This window comes from Tamandua tetradactyla, chromosome 1, assembly GCF_023851605.1.
Source record: "Tamandua tetradactyla isolate mTamTet1 chromosome 1, mTamTet1.pri, whole genome shotgun sequence".
NCBI classification, from domain to species: Eukaryota; Metazoa; Chordata; class Mammalia; order Pilosa; family Myrmecophagidae; genus Tamandua; species Tamandua tetradactyla.
Window position 1 is genome coordinate 196,219,305 of NC_135327.1, and position 15,927 is coordinate 196,235,231.

At 37.5% G+C, this 15,927-nt stretch overlaps 1 protein-coding gene across 19 annotated transcripts in view; it reads right to left on the bottom strand.

Moving 5' to 3' along the window:
• PRKAG2 (protein kinase AMP-activated non-catalytic subunit gamma 2) overlaps positions 1-15,927 on the bottom strand; it is a 614,065-nt gene that overhangs the window by 548,788 nt on the left and 49,350 nt on the right. The window contains exon 4 of one of the 19 annotated variants that reach the window (XR_013171096.1): positions 8,888-13,057. The exons of 17 other annotated variants lie outside the window; for them this stretch is intronic. The gene's annotated coding sequence lies outside the window, so the exon portion shown is untranslated. One more of the 19 variants, XR_013171083.1, reaches the window with a different exon arrangement.

Consider the following 15,927-nt stretch of genomic DNA (forward strand, 5'->3'; position numbering starts at 1 on the left):
CACACCCCTGGGAGTCAAGTCCCATGTAGACAGGGGGAGGGTGGTGAGATTGCTTCTTGTGTTGGCTGGAGAGAGAGGCCACATCTGAGCAATAAAAGAGTTTCTCTTAGGGGTGACTCTTAGGCCTAATTTTAAGTAGGTTTGACCTATCCTTTGTGGGGTTAAGTTTCATATGAACAAACCCCAAGACTGGGGGCTCAGCCTATAGCTTTGGTTGTCCATACTGCTTGTGAGAATATCAAGAATTCAACTTGGGGAAGTTGAATTTCTCCCTGTTCTCACCATTCCCCGAAGGGGACTTTGCAAATACTTTTCCACTCACTGATCAAATAATTCTGGGATTCATCAGGGCATCACTCTGGACAAACCAACAAAATTTCATGTCTTACCCAAGGTTCCATGTACTTATGTTGTTCAACAAAGCTATCTACATAACATATTAGGAAACACACTAGTCAAAATGTAAATTTTGTGCCAAATAAAATTTTTTTGCTTTAGTCTCACACATTAGTTGAAATTTTAAAATATTAATTACCATCTATTTTCAGCACCCTGCAGTAATGACATTTCTTTGTTCTTCTTCATGCAAAAACATTTTTTAAATTTGTACATTTAGTCACTATTGTTACACACTCTAGGCATCCCTAGCTTATACCATCTCAATCTTTATCTTCTATCTTTCTTTCTGATTTCATTTACACCCCCAGCCCTCCTCCCTCTATCATTCTCACATTCAGCTTCATTCAGTGTTTTAACATAATTTGGTTAGGCAGTATTATGCTGTCCATTTCTGAGTTTTTATATGCAGTCCTGTTGCACAATCTGTATCCCTTCAGCTGCACAATCTGTATCCCTTCAGCTCCAATTACCCAATATCTTACCCTGTTTCTATCTCCTGATTGTCTCTGTTACCAACGAAATATCCAAGTTTATTCACTAATGTCAGTTCATAACTGTGAGACCATACATTATTTGTCCTTTTGTTTTTGGCTAATCTCACTCAGCATAATGTCCTTAAGGTCCATCCATGTTGTTACATACTTCATAACTTTATTCTTATATCTACATAATATTCCATTGTATGTGTATACCACAGATTGTTTAGCCACCTGTCTGTTGATGGACATTTTGGCTGTTTCCATCTCTTGGTAATTGTAAATAATGCTGCTATAAACATTGGTGTGCAAATGTCCATTTGTGCCCTTGCTCTCATGTCCTTTGAGTAGAGACTGCATATAGATGGGTCCTGTTTTGTAATCCATTCTGCCAGTCTATGTCTTTTGATTGGGGAGTTTAATCCATTAACATTTAGTGTTATTACTATACAGGTAGTACTGTCTTCTACCATTTTGTCTTTTGGATTTAATATGTAATATCTAATTTTCCTTCTTTTTACCTTTACTCATAGTCTTCCTTTCCACTCTTCTCCACACCTCTCTCTTTGGTCTTTTCATATCTGTCTCTAGTGCTCCCTTTAGTATTTCTTGCAGAGCTGGTCTCTTGGTCACAAATTCGCTCAGTGATTTTTTTTTTCTGAAAATATTTAAATTTCTCCCTCATTTTTGAAGGACAATTTTGCTAGATATAGAATTCTTGGTTGGCAGTTTTTCTCTTTTACTAATTTAAATATATCATCCCACTGTCTTCTCGCCTCCATGATTTCTGCTGAGAAATCTACGCATAGTCTTATTGGGCTTCCCTTGTATGTGATGGATTGCTTTTCTCTTGCTGCTTTCAAGATTCTCTCTTTTTCTTTGACCTCTGATATTCTGATTAGTGAATGTCTTAGAGTACGTCCATTTGGATCTATTCGCTTTGGGGTATGCTGCACTCCTTGGATCTGTAATTTTAAGTCTTTCATAAGAGTAGGGAAATTTTCAGTGATAATTTCCTCCATTCGTTTTTCTCCTCCTTTTCCCTTCTGGGACACCCACAACATGTATATTCGTGCACTTCATATTGTCCTTCAATTCCCTGAGTCCCTGCTCATATTTTTACATTTTTCCCCTATATTTTCTTTTTCTTGTCGGATTTCAGAAGTTCCGCCTTCCAGTTCACTAATCCTATCTTCTGCCTCTCAGATTTCAGATGTTCCATCCTCCAGTTCACTAATCCTATTTTCTGCCTCTTGAAATCTACCATTGTAGGTTTCATTGTTTTTTTCATCTCTTCTACTGTGCCTTTCATTCCCATAAGTTCTGTGATTTGTGTTTTCAGACTGTCGATTTTTTCTTTTTGTTCATTCCTTGCCTTCTCTATATCCTTCCTCAATTCATTGATTTGGTTTTTGATGAGGTTTTCCATGTCTGTTCATATATTCTGAATTAATTGTTTTAGCTCCTGTTTCTCATTTGAATTGTTGGTTTGTTCCTTTGACTGGGTCATATTTTCAATTTTCCTAGTGTGATTTGTTTTTTGCTGGCATCTAGGCATTTAATTACCTTAATTAGTTTGTTCTGGAGCTTGCTTTCACTTCTTTTACCTAGGGTTTTCTTGCTGGATGAATTTTTTTTTAATTCTTTATCAATTAAAAACAAATTTTCAAGAAAGAAACACAAACATTCCCAACACATACACTCAGCAATTCAAAATATCATCACATAGTTGCATATTCATCATCATGATCATTTCTCAGAACATTTGCATCAAATCAGAAAAAGAAGTAAAAAGACAAAAGAAAAATAAAACAAAAACAGAAAAAAAATTTTACATACCATACCCCTTACTCCTCCCTTTCATTGATCACTAGCATTTCAAACTAAATTTATTTTAACATTTGTTCCCCCTATTACTTATTTTTATTCCATATGTTCTACTCATCTGTTGACCAAAGTAGATAAAAGGAGCATCAGACACAAGGTTTGCACAATCGCACAGCCACATTGTAAAAGCTACATCATTATACAATCATCATCAAGAAACATGGCTACTGGAACACAACTCTACATTTTCAGGCAGTTCCCTCCAGCCTCTCCATTACATCTTGGATAACAAGGTGATATCTACTTAATGTGTAAAAATAACCTCCAGGATAACCTCTCCACTCTGTTTGGAAACTCCCAGACATTGACACTTTGTCTCATTTCACTCTTCCCCCTTTTGGTAGAGAAGATTTTCTCAATCCTGTGATGCTTGGTGTCAGCTCATTCTAGAGTTTTTCTCAATCCCTTGATGCTGAGTCTCAGCTCATTCTGAGATTTCTGTCCCATGTTTCCAGGAAGATCTACATCCCTGGGAGTTATGTCCCACATAGACAGGGGGAGGGTGGTGAGCCTGCTTGCTGTGTTGGATGACGAGAGAGGCCACATTGAGCAACAAAAGAGGTTCTCTTAGGGTTGGAGAACCCTAAGACTAAGTCATCACATGACTCTTAGGCCTAAATTTTAAGTAGACTTGACCTATCCTTTGTGGGGTTAAGTTTCATATGAACAAACGCCAAGACTGGGGCTCAGCTTATAGCTTTGGTTGTCCACACTGCTTGTGAGAATATCAAGATTTCAAGTTGGGGAAGTTGAGTTTTCCCCCATTCTCACCATTCCCCGAAGGGGACTTTGCAAATACTTTTCCACTCACTGATCAAATCACTCTGGGATTCATCAGGGCATCACCTGGACAAACCAACAAAATCTCATGTCCTACCCAAAGTTCCATGTTCTTAAGGTGTTCAACCAACTATCTACATAAGTTATATTAGGAGATGCACTAGTCAAATATAAATTTGTACCAAATAAACATTTTTTGCTTTAGTCTCACACGTAAGTTGAAATTTTAAAATATTAATTACCACCTATTTTCAGCACACTGCAATAATGACATTCTTTTGTTCTTCCTTACTGGATGAATTTGTTGTCTATGTGTTCTTTGACATTCAGTTCAGCTTTTTCTGGACTTTTAACTTAGGTTTTGTTTAACAGAGGAGAATTTTCCAGTTCTTGTTTTCTTGTTTCTTGCCCTGCTTGTATGGTACCTTTCCCCCCTCCCCCCCCCCTTAGGAGGGTCTACTTAGGTATTGTAGACCCCAGCCGGATTTTCCCAGACAAAACTGGCCTCCTATCAGGATCAAAGAGCCACCTGCGTCAGTTTTCCCTGAGGGTGAGACCCAGCAAATTGAAAGACCTTCCTGTGAAGCCTCTGGGCTCTGTTTTTCTTATCCTGCCCAGTATGTGGCGCTTGTCTCTCTGCAGGTCCCACCAGCATAAGGTGATGCAGTACCTTTAACTCTGGCAGACTCTCCCTGCTGGGGAGTGGTGGAGATAGAGGAGAGGTTGTAGGCTGGTTTTAATGGCTTCAAATTACCAAGCCCTGGTGTCCGACTTCCTTAAGGGAGGAATTCCACCTGAGTTGGGCTTCACCCCTCCCCTGGGGAAGCTTGTTTCTGCCTATGCCAGGGGCAGTTGCAGCCTGAGAAGTCCTGCCACTGAATTCAAAGGCAGTCAAGCCTTTGTAGAAACACAGCCACAAAAACCTCTGTTTCCTTTTTTTTTTCTTTTTCCGTCAGCCCTGCCCCCTTGGCGCCGGGGCAAAAATGAGCGACCTCCACTTTGACCAGGTTCACCTGGGCTGGGGGCCTATTTTTAGTAGTCAGAATTTGTTAATTAATTCCATGATTGGTGTTTCGTTGGGCTCAGCCCCTGCTGCTGATAAAGTCCCTTTCCTTTCCCCTCTGGGAAGCAGCCTGTGGGGGAGGGGCACTGGCTGCTGTGGCTTAGAGAACTCACGGTTCTGGGGTGGGGCTCACAGCCATTCCAGCTGGTCCACACTGGGGTACACTGTGTGTCCAGTCACTGATGTGGCCCAGGAGCTGTTCTGTACTGTTTCTGGTTGTTTAGTAGTTGTTCTGGTGGACGAACTAAAACATGCACATTGCTAAGCTGCCATCTTGATTCTCCCCATTCCTCCACATTATGGTTTTGATTTGCATTTCCCTAATAGCTAGTGATGTTGAGCATCTTTTCTTGTGCCTTTTTGCCATTTGTATATCTTCTTTGGAGAAATATTTATTCAAATCTTTTGCCTTTTTTTTAAAATGGGTTGTTTGTCTTTTCACTGTTGGAAAACATATACAATTTCTCTATATAATCTGGATCTTAAGACTTATCAGAATTGTGGTTTCCAAATATTTTTTCCATTGTGTCGGTTGTCTTTTCATTTTCTTGATAAACTCCTTTGATACACAAAAGTTTTCAATTTTGATGAGGTCCCATTTATCAATTTTTTCTTTAGGTGGCTCATGCTTTTGGTATAATATCTAAGAAACCATTGCTTAACATAAAGTCCTGAAGATTCTCCCTGCATTTTCTCATAGGAGTTATATAGTCTTGGTTTTTATATTTTGGTCTTTGATCCACTTTTAGTCCATTTTTGTACATGGTGTGAGAAAGCAGTCCCTTTCCACTGTTTTTGCATACGAATATCCTGTTCTCCCAGCACCATTTGATAAAAAGACCATTCTTTTAGTCTTTGAATGGTCTTTATCCTTTGCCAAAAATCAAGTGGCCAATCACCCCTGCAACGTGGAACAGAACTCCCAGGATTTACCAGGACCTGGCATCATGGGATTGAGAAAGCCTTATTGACCAAAGAAGGAGGAGAGAAATGAGACAAAATAAAGTTTTAGTGGCTGAGAGATTCCAAAAACAGTTAAGAGGTTATCCTGGAGGTTATTCTTATGCATTATATAGATAACCCTTTTAGTTTATGGTGTATGGGAGTGGCTGGAGGGAAGTACCTGAAATAGTTGAGCTGTGTTCTAGTAGTTTTGATTCCTGAAGATAACCTTATAATGATTTTTACAATGTGACCATGTGATTGTGAAAACTTTGTGTTGATGCTCCTTTATCTAGGGTATGGCAGATGAGTAAAGGAATATTGATAAAAAATAAATAAATGGGGGAATAAGGGGTAAAATAAACTGGGTAGATTGAAATACTAGTGGTTAATGAGAAGGAGGGATAAGGGATATGGGGTATATGAGTTTTTCTTTTTATTTCTTTTTCTGGAATGATGCAAATGTTCTAAAAATTATCATGGTGATGAATACAAACCTATGCAATGATATTGTGAGGCACTGATTGTGTACCATGTATGGACTGTATGTGTGTGAAGATTTGTCAATAAAAATTTAAAAACTGAATCATCAGTCTGCATGTAAAAGTTCAGTCAGTCTGCAATCTTTCCCAAATCTGACCAAAGCCCCCTGTCATGATAAACCAACCTTAATTATCATGTCACATAATTTGTTAGTTTTTTATTATAATCTTTTTACATAATAGGCCCAAGTAGATGTCTTTTAAAGTTGAGTGGCCTTTATTTTCAAGAAATCATGTTTAAGTCACAAAGATGTGCTTTCCTTTCTCACAGGTAAACCACTAACTTTAAAATGGTGTGTTGATGTATTATAAAAGGAATGGAAGGAAATACACAGAAGTGAATGTACTTGTTTAAGGTTTCTGGGATTCTGGTCATTCAAAATTTTTTTCTAATTTTTCTTTAATGTTTTCATATCACCTTCCAAGAATATGTATATATTTAAATGCTCTCCTTTCCTTGGCCTACTCTGAATTAAAAAATTGAACTGGTCTAGGTTGATTATATCTTGTGTTGCTGATACCATAACTAAAATACAAGTGGCTCTTGGCCACCTCTGCTGCTCTTTCACATTCTCTTTTATACCTCGTCTGACACTAAGGAACTTCTCTAACTTTGTTATCTAAAGTCTCTCCTAAAGCACTTTAAAATAAAAAAGGTTTACAAGTTTTTAAAGCAAACTTCCTGGAGATTTTATAACATTCCCTTCCTTCTTGGGACAAGTGTAAAAGTCACCGAAGGAGCTATGAGGGGTCTGTCTGAATCTGTAATGACAATAAAATAAATTCATTTTTTAAAATCATTTTCATTTGAAAGCACAGTTCACCTTGATGTTCATGGAAATGTGAATTTCTGCTCTATTAATACAGCAGCCCTCAACATTTAAGTTTGGGCTACAGGCCAAAACTGTAAGCTGAAATTCTAGGGTATCACATAAAAATTTCTATTTGTGGTTTTCAAAATGAAAAACCTTTCCAGTAGAGAAAATTTGAACAGGCAGTGATTGGGCAATATTGGAATTGGTGAATAATAAAATGCAAAAAAAAAAGAGGAGGGGGAGAGACAAATGAGACAAAATAAAGTTTCAGTGGCTGAGAGATTTCAAACATAGTTGAGAGGTTACCCCGGAGTTATTCTTATTCATTATATAGATATTCCTTTTTAATTTATGGTATATTGGAGCGGCTGGAGGGAAGTACATGAAACAGTTGAGCTGTGTTCCAGTAGCCTTGATTATTGAAGACAATTGTATAACGATACAGCTTTTACAAGTGACTGTGTGATTGTAAAAACCTTGTGTCTGATACTCCTTTTATCCAAGGTATGGACAGATAAGTAAAAAATATGGATAAAAATAAATAATAGGGAGGATAAGGAGTAAAATAAATTGGGTAGATTGAAATACCAGTGGTCAATGGGAGAGAGACATAAGTGTATGGGATATATGAGTTTCCTCTTTCTTTTTATTCCTTTTTCTGGAGTAATGCAAATGTGCTAAAAATGATCATGGTGATGAATACAAAACTATGTGATGATATTGTGAGCCACTGATTGTACACCATGTATGGACAGTATTTGTATGGAGACTTGTCAGTAAAAATATTCAAAGCGACAGCAATAATTCTGGGTTCTGGCTTGCATAGCTTCTCAAGGGAAGGCACATGGCGATGTCTGCTGGGCTCTGGTTCCTGCCCAGCTTCCGCCGGCTCTCTCAGCTCCTGGCATCTCCTGGGGCTTCTGCATTTCCAAATGATTGCAGCTATGTTGGCTCTGAAGCAACTGTACTTTTCCAAAATGTCTCCCTTTTTAAAGGACTCCAGTAAACTATCAAGACCCACCTTAAATGGCCAGGGTCACATCTCCAAGTAATCAAAAGATTCAACCCAAAACTGGGTGTGACACCTCTCCAGGGAAACAATCCAGTGAAAATTTCCACCCTTAACAATAGGTCTGTCCTCACAAAATTAGATTAGGAAATAGAACACGGTTTTTCTGGGGTACATAACCAGGACAGTTGTATTACATTAATTGATTTTCTTATGTTGAACTACCCTTGCATAACTGGGATAAATCCCACTTGATAAATCGTGTATAATTCTTTTAATGTGCTGTTGGGTTTGGTTTGCTAGTGTTTGCTGAGAATTTTTACATCTATATTCATAAGAAATACTTGTTTGTAGTTTTCTTTTCTTGTAGTATCTTTATCTAACTTTGGTATGAGGATAATTTGACCTCATTGCAGGAGTCAGGTAGTATTTCCTCCTCTTCAAGTTTTGCTACACTTTGAGCAGGATTGGTGTTAATTCTTCTTGGAATGTTTGGTAGAATTCACCTTTGAAGCCATGTGGCCCATAACTTTTCTGTTTGGAGGTTTTTTATTTCTGATTGTGCCTGTTTGAAACTACCACGTCCCTCAGAAAAGTCATGATTTAATCTGGATCCAATCTTGTGGGGTCAGACCTATTGTTTATGATAGAAACCTTTGATTGGATTGTTTCCAAGGAGATTGACCCACCCAACTGCAGATGTGAACTTTTGATTAGATGGAGATATGACTTGCCCATTCAAGGTGGGTCTTGATTAGTTAACAAGTTTACAGGAGTCCTTTAAAAGGGGAAACAATCTAGAGGAAGCTTAGATGCTTGGAGTGCCAAAAGAAAGTGCAGATGTACATTAAACCCAGACATTTGAAGATGCCGAAAGAAAATGTCCTCAGGGAAGCTGTTTGAAACCAAAAGCCAAAGGCCCCACCAAACACCTGCCACGTACCTTCCCAGCTTACAAACTTGTTCTGAACCCATCAGCCTTTCTTGAGTCGAGGTATTTCCCCCTGGATGCTTTAGTTTGGACATTTTATACCCTTAGACCTGTAAACTTGCAACTTAATAAATTCCCTTTTTAAAAGCCATTCCATTTCTGATATATTGCATTCTGGCAGCTTTAGTAAACCAAGACACTGATTTAATCTCTTTATTGTAATTGGCCTGTTGAGATTTTCTATTTCTTTGAGAGTCAGTTTAGGCTGCCTGTGTGTTCTGGGAGTTTGTCCATTTCATCTAGGTTGTCTACTTTGTTGGCATACAGCTGTTCATAGTGTCCTCTTATATTACTTTTTTTTTTTCCTGCTTTGTCAATGGTAACACCCCCTTCTCCTTTCTGATTTTATTTATTTGCATCCTCTCTCTTTTTCCCTTTGTCAGTCTAGCTAATGAATTGTAAATTTTACTGATCTTTTCAAATAAACAACTTTTATCTTTGTTAGTGCTGTCTATTGTTTTTATTCTCTATTTCATTTCTTTCTGCTGTAATCTTTGTTATTTCTTTCCTTCTGTTTGCTTTGGGTTTAGTTTGCTTTTCTTTTCCTAGTTCATCCAGGCATGCAGTTAGGTCTTTGATTTGAGCGCTTTCTTTTTTTAATGTAAGCATTTAGGGCTATAAAGTTCCCTGTGAGCAATGCCTTCACTATATCCCATATGTTTTGATATGATGTCCTCATTTTCATCTGTCTCTAGAAATTTACTGATTTCCCTTGTGATTTCTTTTTTTTTTAAAGTCTTCTTGTTTTGTTTTGTTTTGTTTTTGCATGGGCAGGCACCAGGAATCGAACCCGGGTCTTTGGCATGGCAGGCGAGAACTCTGCCTGCTGAGCCACCGTGGCCTGCCCCATGATTTCTTTTTTGATCCATTGATTGTCTAAGAGTGTGTTATTTAATTTTCATACTTGTGTGGGTTTCCTATCATGGTCAGAGAATATGCTTTGAATAATTTCAGTCTTTTTAAATTGGTTGAGACTCATTTTGTGATCCAACATATCCATCCTGGAGAACAATCCATGTACATTTGATAATAATGTATATCCTGCTGTTTTGTGGTGCAATGTACTGTATTTGTCTATTAGGTCTAGGTTATTTATCACAATATTCAAGTTCTCTGTTCCCTTATTGATCTTCTATCTAGATGTTCTAACTTGATAAAAGTGGTGTATTAAAGTTTCCAACTACTATTGTAGAGGTTTCTGATTCTCCCTTCAGTTTTGCCACCATATGCCTCATGTAAGTAAGTATATAAATGTTTATGATTCTTACTTCTTCTTGGTGGAGTCACCTTTTATTATCATATAATGTTTGTCTTTGTCTCTTCTAACAGCTTTTGAGTTGAAGTCTATTTTGTCTGTAATGAATATAGCTACTTCAGCTCTCTTACTATTTGCACAGATTATCTTTTTCTATCCTTTTCACTTTCAATCTATTTGTGTCTTTGGGTCTAAGATGAGTCTCTTGTAAACATGTAGTTGGATCATGCTTTTTCATCCAGTCTGCCAAGCTGGGTCTTTTGATTGGGAGTTTAATCCATTAGCATTCTGTGTTATTACTAGAGCCAGTATTTACTTCAGCCATTTTGTCCTTTGTTTTTTATATCTTATATCTTTTTTGTTTCTTTTCCTTTATTGTAGCATCCTTTTCTATCTAGTTGCTCTTTCTCATTTCTGTGTCTGAATTTTAAAAATACTTTCTTTATGATTACCCTAGGGTTTTGTATTACACAACCTAAGTCTATAACCTACTAATTTAACTTAACCTCAATAGCATATTTGTTTTCTATTCCCATATCCCTCAGTTTCCCCTTTGTGTTGTTTTTGTTCCACATTCTTATAATTTTGCATTATCTTAACAGGGAATAGGACTTTTTCTTATTCCATTGTATTCTAACTCTTCTAGGAATTAAAGAGGAGGGTTATATATTGAGGATATAGTACTATTGGGGTTTGTATTTGCCATTTTCTTACCTCTGCTGAAGGTCTTCACTTCTTCACACTACTCTAAGCCATTCTTCCCTGTCTTTTCCTTTCAACATGAAGAACTCTCTTTAGTAATTCTTGTAGGATAAGTCTTTGGTGACAAATTCTCTCAGTTAAAAACAATCTGTGAATGTTTTAAACTCTCCCTTATTTTTGAAGTAGACTTTTGCCAGATAAAGAATTTTTGGCTGACAGTTTTTCTCTTTCACTACCTTACATAACCCTTGCCACTGCTTTCTTGCAGTTTCTGATAAGAAATTTGAACCTAGTCTTACGAAGGATCCCTTTTATGTGATAAGTAACTTTTCTCCTGCTATTTTCAAAATTCTCTCTTTATCTTTGGCATTTGACATTCTTACCAGTATGTGTCTCAGAATAGGTCTATCAGGATTATTCTGTTTGGAGTACATTGCACTTTTGGACATGTATATTTATGTCTTTCATAAGAATTGAAAAATAATCAACCATTATTTCCTCAAATATTCTTTCTGTCCATTTTCCCATCTCTTCTTCTTCTGGGGCTCCTATGATGCATATGTTGTGTACACTTCATGTTGTCACACAAGACTTTTAGACACTGCTTAGTTTTTTCTATTCTTTTCTCTGTCTATTCTTATGACTATGATTTCAATTGCCCTGTCTTCTAGTTCACTGGTTCTTTGTTCTGTCTGTTGAAATCTTCTATTATTTATGCCTCTAGTGTATTTTTAATATCCATTATTGTGCTTTCCATACCCATAATTTGTTATACTCTTAAACTTTCTAATTATTCTTTTTGCTCAAACAATGTCTTCTTAATATTCTTTAGTTCTGTATCAATATTTTGTTCATTTCTATCCATATTTTCTTTCATCTCCTTGAATTGATTAAGGATATTTGTTTGAACTTTTTGGATTAGTTGTTCCAAAGTCTATGTCTCCTATGAAGTTTTAGTTTGTTCCTTTGACTGAGCCATATCCTCCTGTTTCTTAGTGTGGCTTATAATGTTTTGCTGATGTTTGGGTGTCTGATTATTTTGATGTGCTAACTCTAAAGGTCAGTTTCTCCCTTTTGCCTGGGTTTGGCTATGTGTTAAGGCTTTTCTTCAATGCTTGGCCCAACTTATACAGAATCTTTAGAGCAGACCATGTTTAACTGTTCAGATTTTCTCAGCTCTTCTGTGCCTGTTTCTTGCCCTAGATATGCAGCACAACTTTTAAGATTGCCCTTTAATGTGCAATTATTTCACCTCCAGTAGAAAGGTTACTTTCTCTCCTCTTCTGAGAATCCTTATCTGTTCTGTTTGTTTTCACGCAGAATTTTCTTCCCAGTTTTTATGATTTGTATAGCTTCTGTTTGAGCTTCCCAGCTTCTGTGATTTGTTGCTCTCACTCAGTGACCCCCTTTTATTATACTTTTCTCTCCTAGGATCTATCCTACCTTGCAGCAGTTCAGTTTTCCCTTTTTTTCCTGTGAGTGTTTTCTACCTTCAGTAACTTCCATATTAGGGTATCCTGCCCTGGAGACCTAGATTAGATCAATGTTCAAAAAAGCGTTTTGTTTTTTTTCTTTTTCATTTAGGTGCTGCTACAATCAATTAAGTTTGTGCACCTCTTGACAACAGTTCTGCCACATTTTTTTTTTGCCACATCTCTTTTGCTCCTACACATGCTTGCCAGCTGCTTGGGTTCTGCCCAGTATCCCTGCAGCCTTGGGTCCTTGTGCCGGTATATGCCTGGGATTCCAACACCCTGCTATGAGTGGCTCTGTGGTCTGCATCCACAGAAGGGAGTATCCAGGCCTTGCTGCCTCTCTGTGACTCTCTTAAACTGTGTGGGATTAAATGAGGGGGAGGGGACCAGATTGGCAGTCTTAGTCGTAGATCTCTTACCTTTTTTTGCTGTGTTTTTTCCCTTTCCCTTTGATTCAGCATTTGTAGAGTCCTTCTCCAGTCTCTACCATACTCCAGAGTTCCAATCAAGTGGGATTTGTCCTTTTATTAGTTGTTTCTGAAGGGAGGCTTTTCCAGGGATGCCTTATATTACCAGGCTGACGATATCACTCTGTATTGTAGGTTTTCTTCCGTTTGTTTCTTCAGATCCACTCTCCACCTTCTCCACCCTACTCTGTGTTCTGAGAGGTGAACCTATTCCAATTACATCAATGGGCACCTTGACTTCTGATTCATGATTGCTTTCAATCAGTGGGAGACACCACCATGCAAACGGAATGAGGGAGAAAAGTGAATTCAGGTATGTGGTCATTCAATTCCCTCTCTGTGGGGTTGCTACAGCCTAGCTGTGTCCCTCCACAGAAGGCCTTAGTTCTTTCAGTAAAGGCCTCTCCTTCCTTCCATATTCTAGTAACTTCTTCTTCCCCTCTCCTCTTCAGGCTGAGGGAATGAAGTTGCCTTGCTGTTTCTACCTGCAGGATCTGTGTGATTTTCTGGGTCTTGCCTAACTCCACCCACACCTTTATAAACAGTCCCTTTATTAATCTCTCCTCAAATTACCAAAGTCATGGGTGCCAATTATTTCCTGCTGGGACCCTGGCTAACATACATCTAGTTTGTGGGATTACAATTACTTGGTTCTTTTATTAATTTTGCTAGTTTTTTTCAATAATAGTCACTTTTTGGGTTATCTGGCCAATTTATGACATCTTATTTTCTCTGAGACTATCTCGCAAATCACAGGGGTGGATCCCTACATCTACATTTGTACCAAGCAACCCCGTAATTGTTTGGACGGAAATGGACAACTAAACTGGGCCAACCAGATGCTCTCTCTCAGGAATGCCAAGTTAGGATGGGAGAAAAGCCTGGCCAGTCTTGGTGGATAGATTTGCTATGGACAAAGAAACAAAGAGCTGATCCACAGAGTAAAGCAAGAAACAGGACACGAGATTGCCTTAGACCCTAAAATTCTTGCAGACCCCAGTTCTGCCTCCTTCCTAAGACCTAGTATCATTACTTCCTTTAAGTTCCTTCCACCTCTATAGCCTTGTAATGCCCCATTCCCTTTATAGCATAACCTGGCTAAAATTAATTTGTTATTTGCAACCAAATGATTCCTGAATAATACAATCATGAATGACTGTCACAATTAGATAATAACAACTGAAGTTATTTTTTATTTTTATTTTTACATTTGTTTATTTTGAAATAATTATAGTCTTAGAGAAAGTAGCAAAAATAGTACAAAGAGTCTTACATACCCTTCATCCAGGATCCCCCAATAGTGACATCTTATGTAGATAGAGTACACAACCAGGAAAATTACACTGGTACATTATTGTTAACTAGACTACAGACACATTCAATTTTCACCATTTTTAAAGGTGCATTTATATATATGTGTGTGTGCAGTTCTATGTAATTTTATCACAAGTAATCACCACTACAATCAAGATACAGAACTGTTCCTTCACCATAAAAAAAAAAAAAACTCCCTCATGTTACTTTTCATATGTGTATTTCTCTATAAACCACTAATCTCTTCTCCATCTCTGTACTTTTGTTATTTCAAGAATGTTAGATGATGGACTCATATGGCATGTAACCTTTGGAGATTGATGTTTTTTCTCTCAGCATAAAGGCTTTGAGGTCCACCCAAGTTGTGGCATGTATCAATAGTTTATTCCTTTTTGATTGCTGAGTAGTATTCCATTGTGAGGATGTACCAGTTTGTTCAACGATTCACCTTAAAAGGACATTTGGGTTATTTCTAGCATTATGCTATCACAAATTGAGGTGCTGTGGACATTCACATACAGGTTTCGTGTAAACATGAATTCCAATATCTCTGAGATAAATGCTTACGGTATGACTTCTGAGTAGCATGTTAAGCAGTGTTTAACTTAATAAGAAACTGCCAAACTATTTTCCAGAGTGGCTGTATCATTTTGCATTCCCACTAGCCATGTATGAGAGATTTCTTTTCTCTTTTTCTATTTCCCTTTTCTTGTCTTCTTGTGGGTGGTTTGAACATTTTCTAGACTTCCATTTTGATTTAACTCCTGTATTCTTCACAATTAAGAGAAATCCAAGTGGAGATATTAAGGAGGCAGTTGGGTATAAGAGCTTGGAAGATAGAAGAGCATTTGGGCTGCCGATATCAGTATTTGGATGACATTTAAAACCATAGAAAAGATGAGTTCTCCTAAGGAAAGAGCACAGAGTGAAAAGAAGGCTCCAAACGGGCCCTGAGTGGACCAAATGTTCACGTTAGAGAGCCTAGGAGGGGAAACAAGCAAAGACACCTGCAGGAGTAAGCACTGAGTACAAGGAAAACCAGCTCAGTATTTAGTTAGATGCAATTTTAACATTTTTTCTTTTAACCAGATTAAGATAATACTATATGTACTGTTCTGCCATCAGTTTTTTTACTTACCACATTGCGAGCATTTTTCCTTGTCAATAACCATGGTTTTACAACATAATTTTTAATGCATGTATAGTATTTCACTGTGTAAATATACCATGATTTACAGCTTTTAAAAGTTTCTCCTATGGAATGCAAGGGTAGTTCAATGGTAGAATTCTTACCTGCTGCATGGGAGACCCAGGTTCTATTCCTGGCCCATGCATTTCTCCAAACATACAACAAAAATTCAACAAATAGTGCTGCAATAAAAAAGAGTTTCTCCTAGAAGTTGTCCAAGATCAAAATCAAATGTATTGGTCTATATTTTTCAGAAATACCTTCTGTTTTATTTAAATCAGGGCTACTTTTGTGTCTCTTTATGTTCCTGCAGTTTTGCTGCTTTCCAGCATTCGTTCAAGCACATCATAGATTCATTAATGTCTCTGGCACAGTTTCCTGGTTCTCTGGGAATGCCTGTCATACTACCTTTTCAATAAAAGTTAACATTTGTTAAGCATAGCTCTGTATTAGATGCATGTTTTCTCATTAATCCTAACAACATCATCTTGTTTAATCCTCAGAACAATTTATGTATTTGTTTTTATCTCATTTTAGATATGAGATGCTAAGTCTCAGAAGGTTTACTTGTTAAAACAGCTGGTAAGCACAGAGCTGGGCAAACCCTTGTTCTTCTAACTC